The sequence below is a fragment of the Anser cygnoides genome, chromosome 4 (assembly GCF_040182565.1).
Source record: "Anser cygnoides isolate HZ-2024a breed goose chromosome 4, Taihu_goose_T2T_genome, whole genome shotgun sequence".
Lineage (NCBI taxonomy): Eukaryota > Metazoa > Chordata > Aves > Anseriformes > Anatidae > Anser > Anser cygnoides.
In genome coordinates, this window is record NC_089876.1 from 13499256 (window position 1) to 13522697 (window position 23442).

Below are 23442 nucleotides of genomic sequence, written 5' to 3' on the forward strand. Positions count from 1 at the left end.
TCCCATTCCTCCTAAGACTATTTCCCGTAATAGTATAATAATAAGGCAATAAAATGTCCTTCAGTGTGAACTCATGTTATTCTAAATTTTGAAGGTCTGTGCTGCAGGGCATGCACAGTTCATTGCATTTCTGTGTTGTCAAAAGACACTATCAGGGCATCAAAAGTTTCCAGAATTTAAATCAAAGTGAATGAAACAACAACAGTGACATTATTTAACTGTGTCTATAAGCAGACAAAACTAAAGACAATAGTAAGGTCTATTTAGTAATAGTAAAAAAAAAAAAAAAAAAAAAAAAAAAAAAAAAAAAAAAGCAAGCATATCTTAGCAATAGCAGAAGACCAGAAATAACCTTTGCGTTTCTATGGAACAGTCTTAAAGCAGAAAAGTATCCAAGGAACATTTCAGTTCTACTTTTTGGAAAAAAAAATCAATAAATCATAATCAATAATCAATAATAAATAAACATCATTGTATTCTGCACTGAAATATAGTAACTGATTTTTTTCAAAAAAAATAGTCTGTCAAAATTATATGCTGGAGTATTTTCTTCTACAATTAGAAGGCATGTTGATGTCATTAATGAAATATTTAATCCTGTTACCTAGACTAGACTTTCAGTACAAGAGCACAGTCATTGTGCTGAACTCAGTGACACCTGGAAGAGCACATGACTGTTTGGTGCCTGCATTGGTACCAAAAAAAAAGACCAAGGCTCACAGCTTTCTTCCTGCCATGCTTGCCTCTGCTCGTTGGTGGGCACTGCAGCACCCATTACGAAGGAGAAAAACTGGTGGCTTTTCAGGTCTCATTCCAGAAAGCTGTGGACAAGCAGGCAAGCCTTGACCAGGGACTATTTGTAGTGGTGTGTTTTGCATTCAGGCCACAACCCCAGCTTTTCTGCCCTGCTGCAATTTTCTGTATTTCAGGAAACTCAGTAAAAGGTCTTCTATAATTTGTATATCAACAGGATGGATACCTGTCCTGGTTGCTGCTCTGTTTGGTACCTTAGGACAAGCTGGTGGGAAATGGAGAGTACTAACAAACATTTTCAAGTGATAACTAGATGGTAACAAACCTGTGGTTTGTGAAAAGTGGAAGTTTTATATAAATAAATAAATAAATAAAAAAAATAAAATATAAAATTAAAATAAAATAAAATAAAATAAAAAAGTAAAATTTGAGAATCACAATGTTTCTTGGAATTTATGTGTCTTATGTGCCTTGGATGATGATGGCTCCATTTGTAAAGAGGGAGATGCCAAGAACAGCTTCTCAAATAAGCAGTCCCTGAGAAATTACACTAAAAAAAATCTTAGAATTGATTGAAGATTCCAGGTCCATTGGAATCACATTTTAGTAATGTTGGAATACAGGAAAAATGGAAAATGTTAGAAGTGTGCAAAGGAGCTATGACCATATTTTAAATGGATTCAACCTTATGACTTACAATGTATGTGGTGCACAAGTACCTTTACCAGATGGGCCAGACTGCAAAATTACCTTTCCAATTGCTTGACTTTCCTTCAGCACCTAAAGCTCTATTTCAAGCCAAATTTTGCTTAGAGTGAATGTTAATGGGTTATACTGTATATGATGTACAGTACAGAAGTTTTCATTTTTCATGCAGCTCTACCCAAAATATGAATGTTTGAATACTGACTAAAAATAGAAAGATCACATTTGAAGGTAAGTAATTCAGGAACTTGGCCCTGTACAAATGTAAAGTTGTATACTTACAATGTCGGCTCATGGATGGGATAAATGCAACAAACAACATGGGACAATTGAAAACCGTACAGGAAACAGTGACTGGAACAACAGGTGCCACACATTGCTCACATTTAGCTGATGTCAAGGCAGAGAAGAGTTTTTGGGAAAATGAAAGGACTTTGACAAGACCAGCTGCAGCCAGGACATTAATGACAGGAACTCTGTGGCAATGCACCTGCATTTACCTTTGTGCCATGACATGGATCTACAGTCATGGTGTCTTCTTTTTCAGTGACCCTAAAAACCATTCCTGCACATGCTATGTGGAAGATTCTCCATGCATCCTTTTTGGTTAGGAAACAAGAAGGATTTTCTTCTTCCTTTTTTTTTTTTTTGTGTGTGTGTGTGTGTGTGTGTCTTGAAACGGTGCTTCTTGAAAACTAATTTTCGTGGCTTTTGCTCTCCACAGCTATTCAAGCCAAGGCTCTTTTGTGAAAATGAGTCTTTTCTACTCAGAGCTGAAGTGTACTTGTCACTGGTAGTAATGCTGTGACATGATCAATGTCGGCTCTCCTCCTTATACAAATTGCTCCTTCCGAGCTATCTGTCTTACTATCTAAGTTTTCTTCCCCACTGCAAAGGCTGGTGACACAAGACTAGCCCAGACACATCTCTTGAGATTAATCAGAAGCTTCAGAGCTCAGAGAACAATATAGGAGATAAACGCCAAATTATTAGTAGAATATGCAAATGAAAATTCAATTCAAAACCTTTACGCTGCTCTCCTTTTTTTGCTTTCCATCAGGGGCTGTATGTATTCTGATCTCAGTGGCAAGGGTAGCCCTCCATGGTCACCTGGGGGTCAGCTGCAGCAGGACAGAGGGGAGGGTTGAGAACTGAAGGATGAAGGTGCCTGTAGCTAATCAGATCTGCCTGAAACATAAAGGGTTTCTTTGGCAACAAGAAAATACTTTGGGTTCTTTAAGATTAGGGACATATAGTATGGTTGGCCAAAAAAACCAGAACATTCAGAAAAGCTTGGCTCCAGAGTGTATCTCTATCTCGAATAAGCAGATTAAGAATCATTTATTCTAAACTGTTTTCCCAACAAGAGCAAGCTTTGAATGTTTGGCTCAAGAGAAACTAAAAGTGCAAAACCTCGAGGATGAAGCTTTTGAGTTCCTGTTTTGTCAGCTCAGACCTCCAAGAAAAAAATGCAAAATTGACATTGTTCTCTGATCCGAGCACTTGAGACTTTCACTAACTTCATGAATTCTTCCAGAAATGTCCAACAGCCTCCACTCCCCACTGAAAGTGTTCTCATTGTGTCCAAAAGAAGGAGTGGCTGAGATGTGCTCAGCAGTTTGCTCCTGGTGCTGCTCCCCTCCATCTCTTGGATTGCAGGTCAACAAAACTGAGCTCAGGACAGCAACATGGTGATGGCCAGTGCAAGGGTGATGCATCGTGTAGGGGCACGGGACAGAGTTCTTCAGCTCTTTCCTTTGAGCCTCAGAGAACCCATGCCCTTGTGGAGGGAGCCTCTGGAGGGAGCCATCACTCAGGGAGGCAGGACCTTGGCTGCTGTTGGCCATGTCCTAAATATTCTGGCAAACAAAAATGGGTCTGCAAGGAAGCGATGAGATTTACAGAGTCCTGAAAACTGCTGCTTATAAAAACTCCTCAAACTCCTCAAGGTAATTCTAGTCTTTCTTAGTAAAATGTAGATGAGAAGGTCAGGCTGGGAGAGCAGTCAGAATTGCTGATAAAGCAGGAGACCCCAAATGCCCAGAGCTGCTGGGGGACACATCCAAGACCACAATTCAAGCCTTGACTTAATGGAGGGTTCCCAGACAGCCACTGAGGACAGAGGGAGGTAAGGCTAAGACAAACTGCTATTTCAACCAGATTTATGTTTTAATGTATGTGCTAATTACCAGCAAACAAGACAGGTGGTATCACTGCTTCTCTTCTCCCTTACTACAGACTTCATGGTTTGTTCAATCCTGCCTTATTTCCCCATCATTATAAACCAGAGCTTGCTCTCAGTCGGTTAGCAGAGAGGGACTGAAGTGTGATGCAGGCTTGCTCAGGGCCTTTTCTTCCATCTGGCAGCACAAGTCTAGAATATCCCAAGAGCCTTGCCCCAGCAAATTGTATTTCAGGCAGCAAAATTCTACTGGTTTCTGCTGGGAAGATGGGAAGCTGTGCTGTATGCTACATTCACTCCCTCTCACTCAGCTGCCTTCATGCATCTCACCAGCATCCTCTTTGGCAAAAGGGTCAGCCACCTTGCACTCACCATGCAGCACCGTGGGGCAAAAGCACATATTGGGTAAACTACAGCAGAAGAAAATACATGTTCATGGGTTGTAAGTTTTCTCATCTACTGGTAACCTCAGAATTATCACTGCATGTTAGCAAAAAGAAAAGGGGAAGGGGAAGGGGAAGGGGAAGGGGAAGGGGAAGGGGAAGGGGAAGGGGAAGGGGAAGGGGAAGGGGAAGGGGAAGGGAAAGTTGGGTTCAAGCATTTTTGAAATCCGAATTCCTCCCACCTCCTGCAAACTGCTTTCTTATGCACTGAATTACAAAGTTTCCAAGGCTGGATTAAAGAGGCTGCTATAAAACAGCTTGCCTGACACAAAGCCATATTTGAATTAGCAATGCAATAAACCGCACCAAGAGGGAGGGCCTGCTCGTGATTCAAGGACATCATCTTTTGTATAATTTTTCCAGCATCATAAATTTCTGCATGAGCTCCTAGCAGGATAGCAATGCTTTGAAATATATTGAATAGGTGTCTTTCATAAAATGTTATACATGGAACAGAATTACAGTATCTAGATCACGTTTCTTTGAGATTAGTCTAATTTATATATATGAAGCTCTATGGCAGGATTTAAAACCTTGTGCTTTTAGATGCAAAGTTACATTTACTTTTCTGAGACCTTTGTGCTTAGCTGGGGAGTGTTTGCCGTGATTGAGGCATTTTCCTAAACAGGGAGGTGGACCATTTAAAACTTCTTGGTATGGAAACCCCCCCAGTTTGTCCACCTCTGACAATCTCTTCTCTCCAGCAGTTGTCACAGCAACAACTTCAGCATTTGAAAGGAATCTACTGCAATAATCTCAGCCTGTGATCTTTGACAGGCTTATAACGAAGGAACAGTTTGTTAATGCTGACATACACATTTTGAAAACCTAGAGGTGCAATTATTTCATATTGTTTAGGAAGTCAGCACTACGTGGTCAAGAGAACAGCATTCTGCAAAAATATTTACTCGTGCAGTTTCCTCGCGAGAAAAACAAACACTGACTACAGAGCTGAGCTGGGATTCCAGCCCTGTGGTTTCAGCAGCAAGAATTTTTCTTTGTCTCCTGTACATTTATAGCTCATATTTTCCCTCATAATCTCATGACATCTTTCAGATAATTCTAGGGTAATACACATCTCTGTCCAGTCGCTTTTTATTTTAAAAAGACAGAACATTAAAATAAAAAAAAAAATCAGCCTGAATTAGATTTAATCCCAAACTGGTCACCTGATATACCACTTGCAATAAAAAGACAGTGACAAATGCTTCGCAGCCAGCCAGATGCAGTTGAAGTTGTTTGTCTGTTTAGAAAACAAAGCTGTTAGTTCTGCTCGGTGGAGGGCATGGCAAACTCCTCCATGCTGCGCTCGGCAAAGCAGCCCCGTGCCTCGCAGGTGAAGCAGAAGCTGGAGCGAGCCAAGAAGTCTGCGCTGCACTTTGGAGCCACAGACAGAGTTGTGCCGGGGAGCCCATTCCTCTCGGAGCAATTTTCTCCAGGAGCGTGAGGGCTCCGGCGGTCCTCGGGGGTGAAATCCATCACGCTGCACGCTGCACTCCATCAAGCGGGGCTCCCAGAAAGGGTCAAGTGGTCCGCTGCCATGCTGTTTGAGCTCATCAGAGACATATTTAATTTAATTAAGGTTGTCAGCACTATTGATTTTGGCAGTTTCAATTACCGCGCTGTTATGGCTTCTGGATCTACTGATCTGTGATGAGCCCTATCAGCACTGGCACACATTGAGGAAAAAGCCCTTTGTCTCCTTTAAAACCTGACACATCCTGCCATAGGCCATAACTTATTGCTTTTATCCAGCCCAGCTCCTCTTCTGTTCCTCATAATTAATTTCTCATTAGACAGCTCTTTATTGTTTAATTTGTGCAGTTTATAATCAAATTGGGCACATTAATTGTAGCTGAATTTAAGGCTAATGAAAAATAAAGGTTTTCAATAACTTACTCTTCAATTATTCCAGACAAGATAAAATAAAACACTTTAAGAGTTGTCAGCTTTTTAAATTATAAATTGGGTTGTTTAAAGAGCATGGGCATTTAGGAAGCAGTTATCACACATTTAGTAATTATAAATCCTATGCTGCAATACAATTATTAGGATATATTTACAATTCCTCTTAGTTTTTTCCACCCTGTTGTTAGTTAACTGTATAACATCTAATTGTTGGTGGTTAAAAATAGCATCATCTGAAGTCTCTGGGCCTGATTCCTCCTCTTCCACAGGCTGAGCTGTAAATCAGAGGCACTTCTGGGAAAGTCCACATCCATAACGCTGCACCAGAAGTGTCGGGGTAAGGCGAAGACGATCCTGTTTGCTAAAGATCTATAAAATTCTGCTCTTTCTCTTAGGCAGCATTGTAGGGTTCAGCCCCTTTCCTTTAAGAAAACCGTAATGTGCTATTTATTTTTTATACACATGAAGACCAGGACATCAGATAGTAAAAATCAGTAAATTCCTGTGCATGTAAACTACAATTTCTCTTATGATGCACATAACTTCCTGTTAGAAATGGGGAAACCAAGGCAGAGAAGCAACTTACTTGAGATGGCATGTTGGAGCTCAGGCCAGACTGCTGGAGCAGGCTTTGCTTGGTATTTTTTGTTTTCACACTTTTGCAGTGAATAGGGAAGGGGGATGGAAAGGGAAAGGGGAAAAAAATGGGTTGATAAATACAGATGGCAGCTACCTTCTTCCTTGATAAGGTAAAAAATGGAAAAGCTGAGTTTCTGTCTTCACTCAATGGCTGGATTTAACTAACAACGTTTTAAGTGTGGGCAAGAAAAGCAAAGGAATGGTTGTGAGTTTCACACCTGCACAGAGAGGAAAGGAGGTCAGTAGCTTGGGCATGAAGGGATGCCAGGGGAATTTAAGTCCTCCTGTGAGATCAGGATGCTACGTTGTGTGAGAGTAGGCACTTAATCTGGCATTAGAGGAGAGACTGGAAGCTGGGTATCCAAGTTTCTGGAAAAGCATCCTTATTGTCTCTTAAGAAAGAAATTCAGCCTCTCTTTCTTAAGGAGCAAGCAGGGTAACTCTAGTTGGGCAGGGAAGGCTAACTCTGGTCTGAGACCTTGGTTCAAATACCCACCCTCAGCAAGGGGTCTGGAATTGGTACTCCACCTCACCCCTGAGCAGTTTAACCCCATGGGCATTCCTTATGCTCCATCTGGGCATAAACCAACAGAGGGAAAGGCCGAGTGGCTAGGATGCTGCTGGCAGGCTGGGCGGCCAGCGTCAGCACATGCCCAGCCCAGGGGTCACCAGGGCAGGGACATCTCCCTGCAGCATGCACATGGTGTACTGAGCTGCTTCCCAACCCCGCCTGAGCAGCCCTGTGCCTGCCCATATCCCTGCCCAGCTGGAGAAATGGATTTGCATGGGAGAAGGAGTGGCAGAGCTGAAGGGTATGCCTGGCATCTACGTACTGGGAAACGTGCAAATTCAATCACTACATCCAAAATGTCCAAGACCACTGCTGCAAAAATTCAGGGCTGATGCTTTGATTCTCAGTCACTTGATGCGTGGTTTCTTTTTAATTAAAAAAAAAAAAAAAAAAAAAAAAAAAGATTAAAAATTCTCTCTTGTTATCACAAGTTCTGCTTGCTATCCAAATCTGGTTATGAGATTGTACAAAATGAGAAGGCAGTGTCGGAGATTTTCTTTGCATACCCCACTCTGAACTGGGAATATTTCCTGCTGCAGTGAAGTATGTTCATCCAAAATTCCTTGGTGGGGATCCTGCCCTTGTGGATTTGTAGGAATTTTCTAATTTATGTTTCACTTCCTGCCCAGAATGAAGAGCTGGTCAATACTGCTAAATGTTTCAGCACCCTGCATCTTCTCTAGCTCAGAATTATTTGGGACAGCAGGAGGAGATTCAGGCTCCCCAAACAGACAATCTACATTAGAGCTACCAATTGAATATGATGACCTCCTCCTGACCAGCTTTTTGGAAGGGGAAAAGAGAAGAGCTTTTTTCAACAAGGGCATGAGAAACACAGGGTGCAGGGGCTTTGCTACCAGCACGCTCACCCTGTGCTGGGTGCGGGGGGAGAGGAAGGCAGTGTGCAGTGGGGAGACGGGTGCTGCTGGAAACTTGGCGTCTGATAAGGATACGTGGGAACAGCAGGGGAAAAACAGATCAGCAAATCCTGAGTAATGCGCGATAAGGAGGCAGGATGCACTTTGTCCTCGTCTGTACTTGATACTACGTGTCCAGCGAAAGCACAGGCACACCTGATGGGCACCACATGCTAAGGCTATGCTCGTTAGGTTGCTTTAACTTACTCCCCTAGCAACTTTTGGCACAACACACTTCTGAGAGGGAGCTCCTACACTGTTGTGCTCTTCCTTCAGCTAACCTGAAATTCCTGTATACATCTATTTCCAAAAAGCTTGGCCTAGGATGCGCACACTTCCTAAGACCCAGTGCCATCCAAGTACACAGAAGCCACAGACTTTCCATGCAGTTTGCACTTGGTCATGACCCTTTTTTCAGCTGGCATCACCCACAGGACAATCATGTCCTGTAATTTCTAGTTGGCATCTACCTGTGAGTAGGGTTGCCAGACCTACTTGTATATGCACAGTGTAGGCATCTGAACCCTCTCTCGCTTTTAATTTAAAAATAACAGAAAGATTTTTAAAGGGAAATTTATATAAAAAAAGTATTAATAATAATTGTTCCCAGGCAAAGTTACTTTCAGCCAAGTTTCAGCTGTGAGGAAACTTTTATTAGCCAAGAAATGAACTCATGAAAAGAGAGGTTTATAATGGAAACGCTGAGAGACTGCAGCAGCACCGCTAACAGGTGCCACTGCTACAGCAGTGATAGCATGAATGAGACTTTAAAAGAAGCAATTGCCAGAGCTGCGCCCACCCATGCAGCCAAAGATCTATCAAGATTGCTGTTATGAACCTCTGTTTTCAGGGTTTTGATACTTTAGTCATAAAAACATACCTTAGGCTGAGAGTGAGAAAATAGAGACACAGCACTCCAGGGCAGTTGAAAATAAAATAAAATAAATAAAAATTAAAAGGAAAATCCATATAATTGTTTTGAAGGATCTCTTTGGGATTTCATAATTAAAAAAAAAATATGCAAAAACTACTTCTACAATGAAATTTGACAGATTTTTGGTCAATAGAATTAACTGAGGAGGGTTCTTTTTGTTTTGTTGCATTTTAATTTAGAGGCTTTAGAAAGCCTGTGGCATTTTTTTAAGCTTAAAAAATCTTACAGCTCAATTAAGGGATAACAGAAATAAACCAGGATTACCCGCGTATAATTACAAAAAGTTAAGTCCAAGAAAACAATATACTATCCCTACCCTCTTGGGTAATTTGAGCAATCTCCATAGGATCTCCAGAGACAAGAAAAGGAAGGTTGAAACTGCAGCTTATACCTGAGCATTTACTGCAAGATAGCAAAAGACTCCCAGGTACAAAAGACCACAGAGGTAGATGGAAAAACACCTCCCGGTTTTGGATCAATCCTTTAACAGTCTTAAAGGATATGTTACAATCCTAAGTAAACCCTGGACTAGTGCACGAGTGGGATTCTATACTCAACCCTGTTCCTCGAGCTCTCTTAGTGCTCCTGACAGTTCTGCTCCCACTGCCTCCCCCATGTCTAGCCATACGAGTATTTCAGTCCAGTCTGAGCTTAATTACATATACCTGGCAGGCAGTAACTATAATCAGCACAGTGTACCTACATCTGAGGGCAGAAACCAGTATTTAGTACTTCCTGACCAAGGAAGAGTACAGGTTTTCTATATATTTCTGATTAATCGTTATTTTGCTTTAAGATGTGAAGACATCTTCATTGCCACTACTTGAGACTAGCAAAGTCAATCAAATACCCTACCATACTCCTGCAAGAATAGGAAAGTATTGCAGAAGAGCTACCTGGGGAGGAAAATAGCTTGGTCCTTCCTTCTGTGTTCTGAGAAGGACTGTGTGAACCCAAGGAAGGCACTTTTTGACTGACTGACTGACAATACTCACAGCACTGAGGCCCCAGTGACATGCTGGTTGGACCTAGGTCTTCCTGTTTGGACGTGGTAGAGCTGGCTCAAATTCAACCCATTTAGATTTGATCTTTTTATTCCTGAATGATTTACCCAAGCTTCAATGTTTTCAGTGTGATGTGTGTGTATATATATATATATATATATACCTAGTAGTGGATAATGGGATCCACACTTGACTGCTTAAGAAAATTGACCATAAAACCAGTGTCTGCCACTTTTTTCCAGCAAGAAGTTCCAAGGAAAGGGATTGATTCCATCTGTAATTACAATATTAGTTTTATTATAAACATCCCAACCTGGATTTAAACACGACTATGTGAGTAGCAGCACAGTATACATAGGTACTGGTAGGTGCCTTTTCTGTAACTCAAAACAGACATGTCATGTTTTCCTTAAGAGCAGTCAGGTAGAATGTAGCTATCCCTTTATCACCGCCAGCATTTCCTACCTGGACCAGGCCTACATATTTATTGGTTTTAGGAATAAAGTGGACCTGTACTCAGCTGTATTTGGTTAAACTTGATATGAATGGATGGGAAGGAAAGGTACCTTTCAATCCCCCGATCCTTTACCAGCCTAGTGATAAGACGTCCATTCCTCAGTGTATTGTAGCAAGGTATTCTAGCCTGTGAGCTGGGTTAATTTACACCAGCTGCTAGTCCTGTATGGACTGGGCAGACATAACACTGAGACCCTGGGAGGCTCCTTGTGTGTTGCAGAAACCCCTGGCCTCCCCTCTGGAGCAACCTTTCAGCCTTCAGGGCTGCAGAGACAGTACAAAGCATCTGAAGCTCAGGACCTAGCATTTTCTCTTTGAATGTTTCATATTTATTTTTCAAGGTATGAACTATTTGCTTATAAAACTAATATGACCAGAAGAATAAAAATGAGCACTGACTCTCAGATTTGACTTTTTTTTGACTCTGTTCAACATAACACATTCTGTAGACTCAGAAGAGGAGTGCACAAGCAGCACCTAAGGCAAGGGTTTTGAAACTGAGCACAGATGTTACTTCTGTTCATTTGGGACCAGAACCTATTTTCAGACAGGGAGTGCAGATGTATATTTATTGATGTATATTTATTTTATTTTGCTGTTTAATTTTAAGGTACTTACTGTCTTTTCCCTGGCAGCAGGGTGTTGGAGAGGATGAGATTGCAGACTCAGAGGAATGACCCTTCCCATTCCATTTGCCCTTATTTATAAGTGATGGCCTCCATTTATTTATTTATGTATTTTACTGCTCAGGAGAGTGGGGGGCACTCCTCTCTGTTCTGTCCTTCAGGCAAGTTCACTGCGTCCACTGTATTTCAACAGGAGCTAAAGACCTGGTTCTACTTACCCTCCCCCAAAAGGTCTCTATTAATTGTTTTCAAATGTTGGCAGCCACGTGAAACCCTGCCTAGCAAGTCTGGCTCCTTATATGATTTTTATTAAAATTCACTTTGCACACAAGGCACATGAGATTTATGGCTGAAACTAATAGGTTGGTTCTCACTAAGACATAAATCCACGGGCTGTTTATTGAGGCTCTTGGACATTGAGAACACAGGTAATTGTTACTGTGAGTGTTCAGCTTAAAAATAGTCAATCATGTCTCTAAGGAAATTTGTTTAACTAAACAAACCACATAAGCTTCTGAAAAATTACTTTATCTATGATGGTGAATGGAAGGGCTGTGCTGGGTAACTTCTGTATCTCATCTGCACAGTTTAATTTCACTCAGAACACTTTTCAAATTTTCCTCTTACAGGGTGTCTTACATTATAAAAAGCAAATGTAAAAAGGATCCCATTCATTTTCACTCCGCATATTTGTTTCAAATATTCTCAGTTTAAGCACAAGAAATTCTACTTTCCTGCTACTGACTCCTGCAGACTCCAGATGAGCTTTTGCCCATCCAATTCACCTTGGCTCACTCACAATCACAAGCTACCTTGCAAACCCAGTGGACAAGTCTGATGGACAAGTGATGCAGAGTCCTGACACATCCTCTTTGGGTCTGACCACTTTGCCATGTGCAAACAATTGCCAGCTAGACTTGCTGGTGAGCCAGCTGGGCTCTGGAAGCCGTTTAGATGTGTTAGCTCAGAACTGTGCCCAAGCAAAGCACTGCTTCTCAACATTACGTTACTTTTCAGCAGGACTCAGACCTGTCTAAATGGCTTCCAGCTCACATCTGGTTTGCAGCATGTCAGCTCACAAGGGGAGAGGCAGGTAGCTCATGCCACCTGAGTGGATTTTTTATTCGCTGTTGTGCTGACAATGTGATTGTGAAATGAAGACATGGACAACCTTCCTGCCCCAGTGATTAGGTTACCCAAAACAGGCTCCTAGCATCCTGAGATGACACAGGGCATCTTTCCTCTTCAATCACCCTTCCAGAAGGATGTGATATGGGTCTCACATAGGTTCTGTGTCATATCTTCCAGCCTTACGTGAATCACTCAGGCACCCTAAGATGTCTGCTACAGCCCTTGACACCTTTATTTATGCACTGTATGCCTCAGTAAAATATCTCAGATGGCTCCTAAAATGTAATAAATAAATAAATAAATAAATAAATTGTCATTGCCTTTTTATCATTTCATGACCATAATGAACTTTTGAGACCAGGTATGTTTATTATCATGGTCATATCAAAACCAGCCCAAACTGGTGAATATTTCATTGCCTGTTACACAAACACATGGGAAGGCACAGACTCTGAGTCTACTGATGTATCAGGGAGTGTTTATGATATGGATAAGTGTCGTACCAAAACCAGTGTAGCCACACCAGGGCTGTTTTGGCTCCTAAATAACTAACCATTCTAACAGATGAAGTTTAGTAGCTTGGCACAGTGCTGTACTAATACAGCTTGTTTTAGGAATCAGAGCTAATATCTCTGCATAACAACTGCTTGAAGGTAGATTTGGACTCTTTTGCACCATGCTGTGATATGCAAAGCAAATCTGCCCTACAAAATAAAGATAAATGGGTGCATGAATGTCTACAGTGTAGCTGACTATATTTTTAGGTTGATACCTCATTCATTTTAAAATGGTATGTAAATACTGAAACCCCCCAGACAGCTAAAAAAATACCTAAAATTCCATAAATTCTTTAGCAGATGAAGAATTAGAATGAATACAGACTTTACCAGTTTCAAGGAGTTTTGACACACCTTGATGTTTGTCAATGTTCGTCCTCAGTTCCTCATGCATCCCAGTACTGCTGTTAAATACAGACACAGAAGTAGACGTTTTCTGAACAAGTAATTTCTCTCTCTTACTTCTTTCCATCTCTCCCTAAGTCTTTCCTTCCTGACAAGCTCCTTCTCCTTCACTCCGTTTTACAGCATTTGCTTAGTAGTCTATCAGTTATCTAAATCTGTTAGGTTGTTGTTTGCCAATGGAGTCTCAGCGCTCTTGTCTGATCTAGTGACTAGGTCAGCAAGGTTGTGTGTCCTGGGGACTTGGGGAACTGTATGGAGGTGACCTCTGACACCCATCAAAGGCTGCACCGCACTGTTTGGCTCCTATCAGTTTAATCAGCTGGCTCATTCCCGTTCCTTTACCAATAGTGACATTGCTTGCATCCCTCACTGCCTGCCTTGCAGAGCGCGCAGCCCTGCGTACACGCTGCTCCTCCACACTGTGTGGCTCAGACACTTGGGCCTCGTGCAGTATCCGACACGTTCTTGTCCTGAATTACCTCTTACAGAGGGCTTCCTTCATGCTCAAAGGAAGGGCAACAAATAGGAGGCTTGCTTTTATTTCAGAGACACAGAGGTCAATATTATTCCAAAAGTTTTTGTGGCAGGTTAAGGAGATGCTCCAGCTGTAAAGTCCAGTACTCTATTGCCTGTTTCCAAGAATTAGAGCTGTGTAAAAAATAATAAAAAAAAATAGACCACATATAATAACACATAACATTTCCGTGAAAATGTGATGAAAAACACAGAAAATTTTGCAGAAATCTCTCCACTTTTACCTAGCAAAAATAAAAACAAAGAGAAAAAAAGCAAAACACAACATTAGTCAATTAAAAATAAAAATAAAAATAAGACACCATAAATATATATATATATATATATATTTTTCCCTGCAGTTTATAATGTCATGATTTATCAGGAAAGCTAAAGAAGCTGTCACAGGTCCCTCATTGCCATGTGGGGAACACGTACCCTGGACAACTTGATGCAGAAACTCTGAAACCCAGCTTCCCAGCCTCTCCACACATACATCGTGGCCATGCCTGGGCCTGCCAGGGGATGACATCAAACATCAAAGAAATGAGAGCAGCACAAACATTCAAAATGTGACAGCACTACCCCTTAATGTCTACTCTGGGCTTTGCACAGGAAAACTTCTCCTCCATGATTTTTCAGACAGATTACAATGTAAAGACACTCTCATGTGGTGGATTATTTCCTTTCACCCATCTGTAAATCTTCTCCCATGAACTATCAGAATCTGAAGATAGAGAAACAAGGCTGTCTACTGACACTGCAGCCCTCTGATGAAGCAGCTTGCTTCCCTGTTAGATAAAGGATGTAGCATTATGCTCTTCTGTGCTTCAGTCATGCAAGTGAAGAACCACCTGGAAATGGAATAATATTCCAGGTGACTTTGGGGCAGAAAGCTGTCACTGCCAGCACTGCTCCTTCAGGTGCCAAAAGGTACCCTACAGCATACTGTAAAAACTATCCAGAATATAGTGCAGCTCGAGACAATACCAAGCAAGGCTCAGATACCTTGTCTGCAGTGGAAATATAGTACCATGCTGTGTGGACATTGACACAACAGCACAAATGCACTTAATTGGAACAATATCAACTAAACCAAAGCAATATAGGCTATCTTGGCAATATTTTTCTTTGCAGACAAATGCTTAAACCATCTCAGCTGAATACATTTTTTGAAATGCAAGAGAGGCAGAAGATTATATGAACCACAGCAGCTAATAGCCTTTTCATTCATCACTGAGTCTTGCAAAAAGAGTCTGAAGTGATTCCTGACAGGGATAAATTCTGTTGTATAATGTGAGGATCAGTCCTGTAATCCTTGCTAAATCAACACCTCCCATTGCTCCCATTGAGCTTTATACCTGTCCTGGGAGAACAGGAAGAAAAGTATTTTTTCTTCTGTAAATGTTATTAAGAAATCTTCATTTTCTGTACTACTTGTCCTGCCTCCACCAGTCATTACTATTCACTCTAAATTCTGATGTGGCAAACTAGATTAGCAATCTCATTATCAGCTGAATTTGTCTGTCTACTCCAATTTGCTTGGCAATGACCTGTTAGTACTAACTATTAAGTTTCTTTCCATTTAATGAATATTTTAGCCACTCAGCCTTCACAAAATACACTATTTAAAATGTGGTTTTATGCTTCCATCAATAACTAAGATAAAGTGTATAGAATGCTAATATGAGGAAGTGTTACTTTGCATTTTGATGTTGATGCTTTAGCAAACTATCAAAATATGAAACATGCACTGTTTCACTGAAGTTAACAGCTTTTTTTAACTTGTATTCCTGTTGTGCCGGAGGTTCAGCTGTTATAGATTATGAAGCTTCTCAAAAGATGATCTACCTCTTTTGATGTATAAACTACACTTTTTTTTTTTTCTGCCTTCTCATTCCCTCCTCTGAACTGATCAGATTTCTGCAGTTAAATTCAAATCCTAGATGTGAATCATCAAAATAATGGATTATTCATAGTCTCTTAAAAATTGAATTGACTACCTGGAAAGTATGATAAGCCTCAATGATTATTTAATGTTTTTTGTCAGTATATGCCAGAGTCATTGTTATATAGGAAGTAAGCAATATTACGTATTTGGGAAACTAAGGCACAAAACTGTATCCTCATGTCAGTAGCAGCATCATGACGTGAACAACTGTCTATCACATCCCAAATTTGGGCTCTATTCTCTGATTCACCCTGTTGTAAGAAAGGAGGGAATGCTTGTTTAATTCTATCACCTGTTTTAACTTGATAATATAGATTGAACCAATTCACCATGATCATAAGTGAATTTCTTAAAAGCAGTTTTAAAGTCACTTTTATTTTCTCTCCTTTTTTGCCAGGAGGAGCCAGGTTGGCTTTGTGCCCCTGCAATGCTATAAAAGTAAATGTGGTTCCTGTCAAGCCCAGCTTTACAGCTGTGCAAAGCAGGTACAGGGGAAGGGAACATGAGGAGGAGAAAGAGAAAACCAAGACCACTGCAAACTGCAAGTATTCAGCTTTCTGTACCTGTCCCATTTTTTCCATTAGCAAGTGAGTAAAAGAATGGAACTCCATCCTATGTGGTATGCCTTTAAAATGGCAGATGGAAATCAGTTACCTCAAGTATCAGAAGAAAATCCTCCTTCACCTGCAAAACAGGCGAGTCTCAGCTTTATTTAGTTAGCTAATTACCACAGAAAAAGTTACATGATACCAGCATACATATCTCAGTTGGTGTAATATGTTACACAAAAAGGAATATTATACTTTAATAGCTTAATTAAAATCATATATAAAAACTTTGGCTCTAGAATCCATAATTTACCTTTCTAATGGGATTTTCAACAGATTTTTCTAAAAATTTATAAACTCTTAAAAGGAGGAAAGGGTTTTAAAAATGATGTTATTTTGCATTGTTTTTAGGTTATTTCCATTTGTGTGGGGATTTTGTTTTTGTTTCTTTTAAAATACACAGCTGAAATGAATGGAATGCTTCACACTAAAGACCTTTCAAAAGACACTCATGCTTTTGTGTTTCATTGTCATAACGTGCTAATGCTTCTTCAAGGGATTGATGGAGGATGCAGTCTGTATAGTGCGCTTTTTTAAAAGGACTTCAAATTAAAGAGATGATTCAGTAATATAATAATTACTTTTCATGTCCACATTATTGCTGCTTCTCTGTTTATTACTTCTTGACATATAGGTCATGTTCTAATATTTTGTACCAGTGCTGCAACACAAGACTTTATAGAAAGTGCCCTTTGATCCAAATTATATGCCCTTTATACATTAAAACAATTAACACTGAAGTACTTTATGAAGCATCTGAGTAGTTATGGCTGTATGGAGTATCAGAGACACTAAGTCATTAAATGGAGCCATACAGCCTGCACAGAAGTCAGAAACAAATCAACAATTTAGGAAGGCTTCTCCCCAAATTACAAGTATGGATTTTAGGGTTGAATACTATTTTGTCCAGATATAAGGGGATGGTATGCTTCATTTTCTATCCATGTTTAGGGATCAAATAAAGCTTCTGGGACTAAAATCAGAAGGCATAATTAGGCAATTTCATTAATGTACTGACAAGATACTGATGATGCTGATATAAGGTGCTTCAGGTATCCACAGTAGTCAATGGCACAGAGGCTAGGGAGGTAATGCATTCCAACTTGCTTTCCTCTATCACAATGGACTTGGCATTGCAGTAGCTATGCTGTGTAGGAGATCTTTAAGAACTGTGGATTAAAAAATAATGACATGTTAAGTAAGGAGGAGCATCTTTATTTGACACCCTCACTTGGGTGTTGTATTAGCCATTATTTAGATAATCCTTGGTCCCATGTCAAGATAAAGGAAATGGATCTGGGAAAGCAACTTCAAGGGCTGTCTGGTTAGAAATGAGCCAGAGCCACTAATCCCATTTTTAAGTGTTTGCCTACAGCAATTATACGCTTGGGCTGTTAAGAGTAATGGGACAAAACATAGCAATACCTGGAACACTCTTGCTTGAAGCAGGTACAGTTGGCATCAAGAAGCTAAGGCAGAGATTCCGAGATGTCCATTACATGCCTTCCTTCATTCATCAGACTGAAGAGTCATCCAGTTCCCAGTGAGAACTCCTCTCAGTCACCACTTAAAGCAGTAGCAGATAGGACTTAGAAGTTGCCTTCAACTTGATCTAATATATTTTTTACAAGAATAAGTAGAAAAATTCTGTTGATCAAGGGCTAAAAAAGGAATCTGTCTTGTTTCCCAGAGACTGTATATATTGCTTGCTATACTGTCACTATTTTGGAGTAAAAGTCAGCCCCACCATCTAATATGTGTGGCAAATATCGATTCTTAGGATGTGGGAGAAAAAGAAGGGGAGAGAATCAGAGAATGTTAAAGTCATCTAATTAAATTTCTAATCCAGGTTTACATAATTAAGCAATAATGACTATGGGGAAGGGTATTTCCTGGCAGTTAATGACCGACTGGAGGATTTGAGGGCTTGAGGTAAAGCCAAGTGTTCTTAACACTGTCAGTCATTAATTGCCAGGAAATGCCCAACTCAGGAGGTTATTACTGCTGTTATAAACCAAGAATAGAAAAATATAAAGAAAAAAGACAGTAATTACCTTCTTAAAGTGTTGAAAGCTGAGCACTGAACTGCCTGTCGCTATGGAGACAGAGTTTTATTTATAGCATCGGTCCTTTGCTGGCATTTAAAGACTGCCCCGGTACCCAAAGGAGGGCAGGAGTTGGTTCTCGGGGCTCCATTAGGTATATAATTGGTAATTTAGAACATCAGCTCTGTGCCACGGGCCACATAACATCTGCAGACATCAAGAGTATCACAAAACTTTACAACACTGATTACAAAATACTGGCAGCCACTCAAAACATTTTATAGTTACACATACCTTCAGAAAGCATTTCCAGTAGTTCCTGCTTTGATCTGCAGAGTGTGTGTCTCTAAATAGGATCCTTGTAATGTCACATTCTGCTGTTTCCTAGAAATTAAGTACTTAGGGACCAGATCTTTAAAAGTGATTAATGCCATGGGCCTACTCAGCCAGACTGTGATTGCTAACCAATTTTACAATTGCGTGACTCAATTGATTTCATTGGAACTGCTCCCGATTTACACAGGATAATATAAAGAAGAATTTCAGCTCATTGTGTATGACAAATGCAAAATTCAAAACCTCCTTCCCACCTTCTTTCAAACCTCTGAAAGAAATTATTCAATACCTGATTTGTAAAGAAACTAAAAATAAAAGTAATTTTGTTTGTTTAAATGTTCTGTTGCTTTTTATGGGATGGAGTTCTTGAAATTTGACCAATGATTCAATGAGCACATTCTTCCAAATGAATTGGTAAAAAAAAAAAAAAAAAGTAATTTCTACCATTTGACTAATTTAGAACAATAATTATAATAATTATAAAAGGAGATCCAATAAAGGGCTTGAGTACCTAAATTAAGATTAAAGCAGAATTGAAGTATCTGATGATAAAGTGGAAATCCAAAAAGACTATCATTGCATTTTGACATCTCACCAAATTCACTGATGTCATGACTGGTAAATTCTGGCTCTGTGCACATGCAAAGCCTGATATCTTTGATATTCCCACAGCAGATGAGCCAGGTGTCAATAGAATAATTTAATTTTAAAATACTGTGAGATGAAGAAAGTTGGTTTCTGCTCCCATCTCTCCTCCACTTTGTGTAGCAGCCTAGTAGTATGAATACTCAGCCATGAGCACAAGAACTATCCAGCCTCGAACACTGAACCTAGGTCTCTCTAAGCTCTGCTGAGTGCTCAGACCACCATTACATTGTGGGTATTCCTTCTGCACTTGATTTCCAACCCCAACAATGTTGCATTCTTTGCTGATTGCAGCAGAAATCAATGGAGTGGTACCTGTGTTTCCGCATTTGGCCATATTTTAAAACACAGGCCTGGGCCTTCTGAACCCAAACAAGTCCTTATCTCAAGACTGATTTCTGAAACATGGATCTTAAGTTACCTCTTCAGATGCAAGCATAGAAGTATTTACGCTTCAGAGAAGGGTGTAACTAATGCCTTTCTCTACTCCCTTACAATCACAGAATTGTTCAGGTTGGAAAAGACCTCTAAGATCATCAAGTTCAACCATTAACCTAGCACTGCCAAATCTACAACTAAAGTATGTCCCTAAGCACCACATCTACACTTCTTTTAAATACCTCCAGGGATGGTGAGGTATTGGAACAGGCTGCCTAACCACTTCCCTGGGCAGCCTGTTCCAATGCTTCACAACCCTTTCAGTGAAGAAATTTTTCCTAATATCCAAACTAAACCTCCCCTGGTGCAACTTGAGACCATTTCCTCTTGTCTTATTGCTTGTTGCCTGGGAGAAGAGACTGACCTGCACCCTTCTACAACCTCCTTTGAGGTAGTTGTAGAGAGCAATAAGGTCTCCCCTGAGCCTCCTTTACTCCAGGCTAAATAACTCAAGTTCCCTCAGCCTCTCCTCATAAGACTTGTTCTGTAGACCCGTCACCAACTTTGTTGCCCTTCTTTGGACACTCTCCAGCACCAAAATGTCCTTCCTGCAGCAAGGGGCCCAAAAAATGAACACAGCCTCACTAGAGCTGAGTACAGGAGGACAGTCATTTTCCTAGTCCCGCTGGCTACACTCTTTCTGATACAAGCCGGGATGCTGTGGGCCTTCTTGGACACACAAGCACACTGCTGGCTTGTGTTCAGCTACCAATCAACCAATACCCCCAGTTCTCTTTCTGGCAGGCAGATTTCCAGCCACTCTTTCCCAGCCTGTAGCATTGCATGGGATTGTTGTGCCCCAGGTACAGGACCTGGCACTTAGCCTTGTTGAATCTCATACAGTTGGCCTTGGCTCATCAATCCAGCCTATCCAGATCCCTGTGTAGATCCTTCCTACCCTCAGGCAGATCAACATGCCCTTCAAACTTGGTTTTATCTGCAAACTCACTGAGGGTGCACTTGATCCCCTTGTCCAAATCCTTGATAAAGAGATTAGAGAACTGGCCCTAATACTGAGCCCTGGGGGACACCAGTAGTGACCAGCCATCAGCTGGATTTAACTCCGTTCACCACAACACTTTGGGACCAGCCACCCAAACAGTTTTTTACTCAGTGAAGCATAATTCTATCCAAGCCATGAGCAGCCAGTCTCTCCAGGAGAATGCTGTGGGAAATAGTGTCAAAAGCTTTACTAAAGTCTAGGTAGATCACATCTACAGCCTTCTGCTCATCCGCTGAGCACATCACCTTGTCGTAGAAGCAGATCAGGTTAGTCAGGCAGGACTTGGCTTTCAGAAACCCATGCTGACTGGGCCTGATCACCTTGTTGTCCTGTGTGTTGCATTATGGCACTCAAGATGATATGCTCCATAACCTTCCCTGGCACTAAGGTCATACTGACAGGCCTGTAGTTCCATGGGTTCTCCTTCTGGTCCTTCTTGTAGATGGGTGTCACTTGTACTAGCCTCCAGTCAACTGAGACGTCCCCAGATAGCCAGGACTGCTGATAAATGATGGAAAGTGCCTTAGTGGGCACTTCTGCCATCTTCCTCATTACCTTCTTGTGGATCCCATCTGGCCCCAAAGATTTGTGTGTGTATGTGTCTAAGTGGTGTAGTAGGCTGCCAACCTTTTCCTCTTGGATTATCATAGAATCATTCAGGTTGGAAAAGACCTCTATGGTCATCTAGTCCAACCTTTAACCTAGTACTGAAGTCCACCACTCAGCCATGCTACTAAGTAAAATGGGGGCTTCATTCTGCTCTCTGTCCCTGTCTAGCAGCTCAGGGGGCTGGGTACTTGAAGAACAACTGGTCTTACTACTAAAGACTGAGACAAAGAAAGCATTAAGCGCTTCAACCTTTTCCTCATCCTTTGTCTCTATGTTTCTCCCCACATCTAACAAAGGGTGGAGATTCTCCTTGGTCTTCCTTTTGTTGTTAATGTATTCATAGAAGCATTTTAGCCAGATGTTGCCTAGAAACTATATTAGTTCATGCCCTGTGCCATACTGATGTGTCTGTGCAACTCCTAGATTGAAGTGACATGTATGAGCCAGAGCTGAGCAACGGCAGAAAGAACATATCCTCACTGTGATGACAAAAGTATCAGAGCCACCTAACCCTCGCCAGAAGCTTTATAGAAAGCTTATACACTAAACACATGACATCTATACTCCATCCTGGGCACCAAACACCTAAAACTCAGAGGCTACAAAACCTTCATTAGGTTTAGGTGACACTAAAAGCCAGTAAAATCTATACTTTCCAAATTACTCCCCTACTGTCTCTATTCAAGATTGATGTTGCAGCATCTTCACTGTAAGCTACAGTCCAACAGAATCTAGGCTGTTTCTTCCCAGTTCCTGGGTTTAGTGCCTCAGACTTACGAAATGCATAACTTTACGCAGAGCTGACATTTCTTGTATACTGGTGCATGAGCTGACAATGTACTGGATGATGTACCAGGAGAAATACCTGTAACAGTCGATGCAAAGCCAGAGCAGAGGCCTCAGTGATGTGCTACAGTGAGGAATGTGCTTCACGATGGGATTCTGTTTTGAACATCGTGTTGTGGCTTCTCTCCTGCTCCGTGATCTCACAGAGCAGACACAGCTGGCTGGCAGATGTGGCCAATCAACCTTATCTTGTACAAGAAGTTGTGGAGTAGTGAAGAGGTTGTGGTGCTGCCCTGTGAATGCATAAGATACTGGCCTATATGAGGAAGAGAGGGAGGTGAAGATAGAACCTGTTGGCTAACTCTCAGGAGAATCAGGAGGGGGGAAAGAAAGGGTGATTTTTTTTCTTTAGGTCAATGTAAACTCTTGGCCTTTGGGTCACAATGTCAGGTTTTCCTTTTGCATTATTAAATCATGATAGATTCCAGATTTCTTGTTGATTTTTTCTGTTTTTTCTTATAAAGAATGTAACAGAACTCTATCATTCCATAGCAGTTTTATCTCCAATAGCTCAATTCTCTTTATTATATCCTTTCCACCTGACTAGAAAAAAGAAGGTCTGTCCTACATATAAATAATCTAAAATGCTTCTGTACAGACCATTCTCCTAGCTCTTGCTTTGATTGTTTCACTCTGGATTCTCTCACTGTCCCCTTCTCTGTTTCATAAAATACAGGAAGTGAAATATAGCTAGAATATTGGAACAAGCTTGCAATCCTTGCTGCACAGTCTGCTTGGTAGTTGTAGCTAGGAATATAGAGTTTCTGTAGAATTCATTGCTCGGAAAAATGAGAACTAGCCAGTGTGTTCACCAACACAACTAATTGACAATGTGCTTTTACCTTTTTACAATCCCTATACTTATTCTAATGACCAAATACAGTTGTGAATACTGTAAAACATCTGAGGAGCTCACGGCCGAAAGCAGTAAGACTGCAGCCATATGTGTCCTTTCATAAGAAACAGGAAGGAAAAACTGGACTTGGCGTTTACCCGCTCGAACCAGGAATGTCAGACTGTCAGCAATGATCCCACACTCTTTGCAGATTCCAGATTCCCCGGCACACATCAGGTAGTCTGTTTCACGTCCTTTCAGGAAACTTCTGCAAAATGACAGCTGTATTATTAGTTTTTGGATGTGTTTAGATTAGTTTAGT

General features: G+C 40.9%; 1 long non-coding RNA gene across 1 annotated transcript; it reads right to left on the reverse strand.

The window, feature by feature from the left end:
- Positions 1-16771: 16771 nt before the first annotated feature.
- Positions 16772-18238, reverse strand: LOC106033605 (uncharacterized). Its single transcript, XR_001205434.3, has 2 exons — positions 17789-18238; positions 16772-17532 (listed from the first exon to the last, which is right to left on the reverse strand). It is a non-coding gene; the product is annotated as an uncharacterized lncRNA (long non-coding RNA).
- Between the last annotated feature and the right edge of the window lie 5204 nt (positions 18239-23442).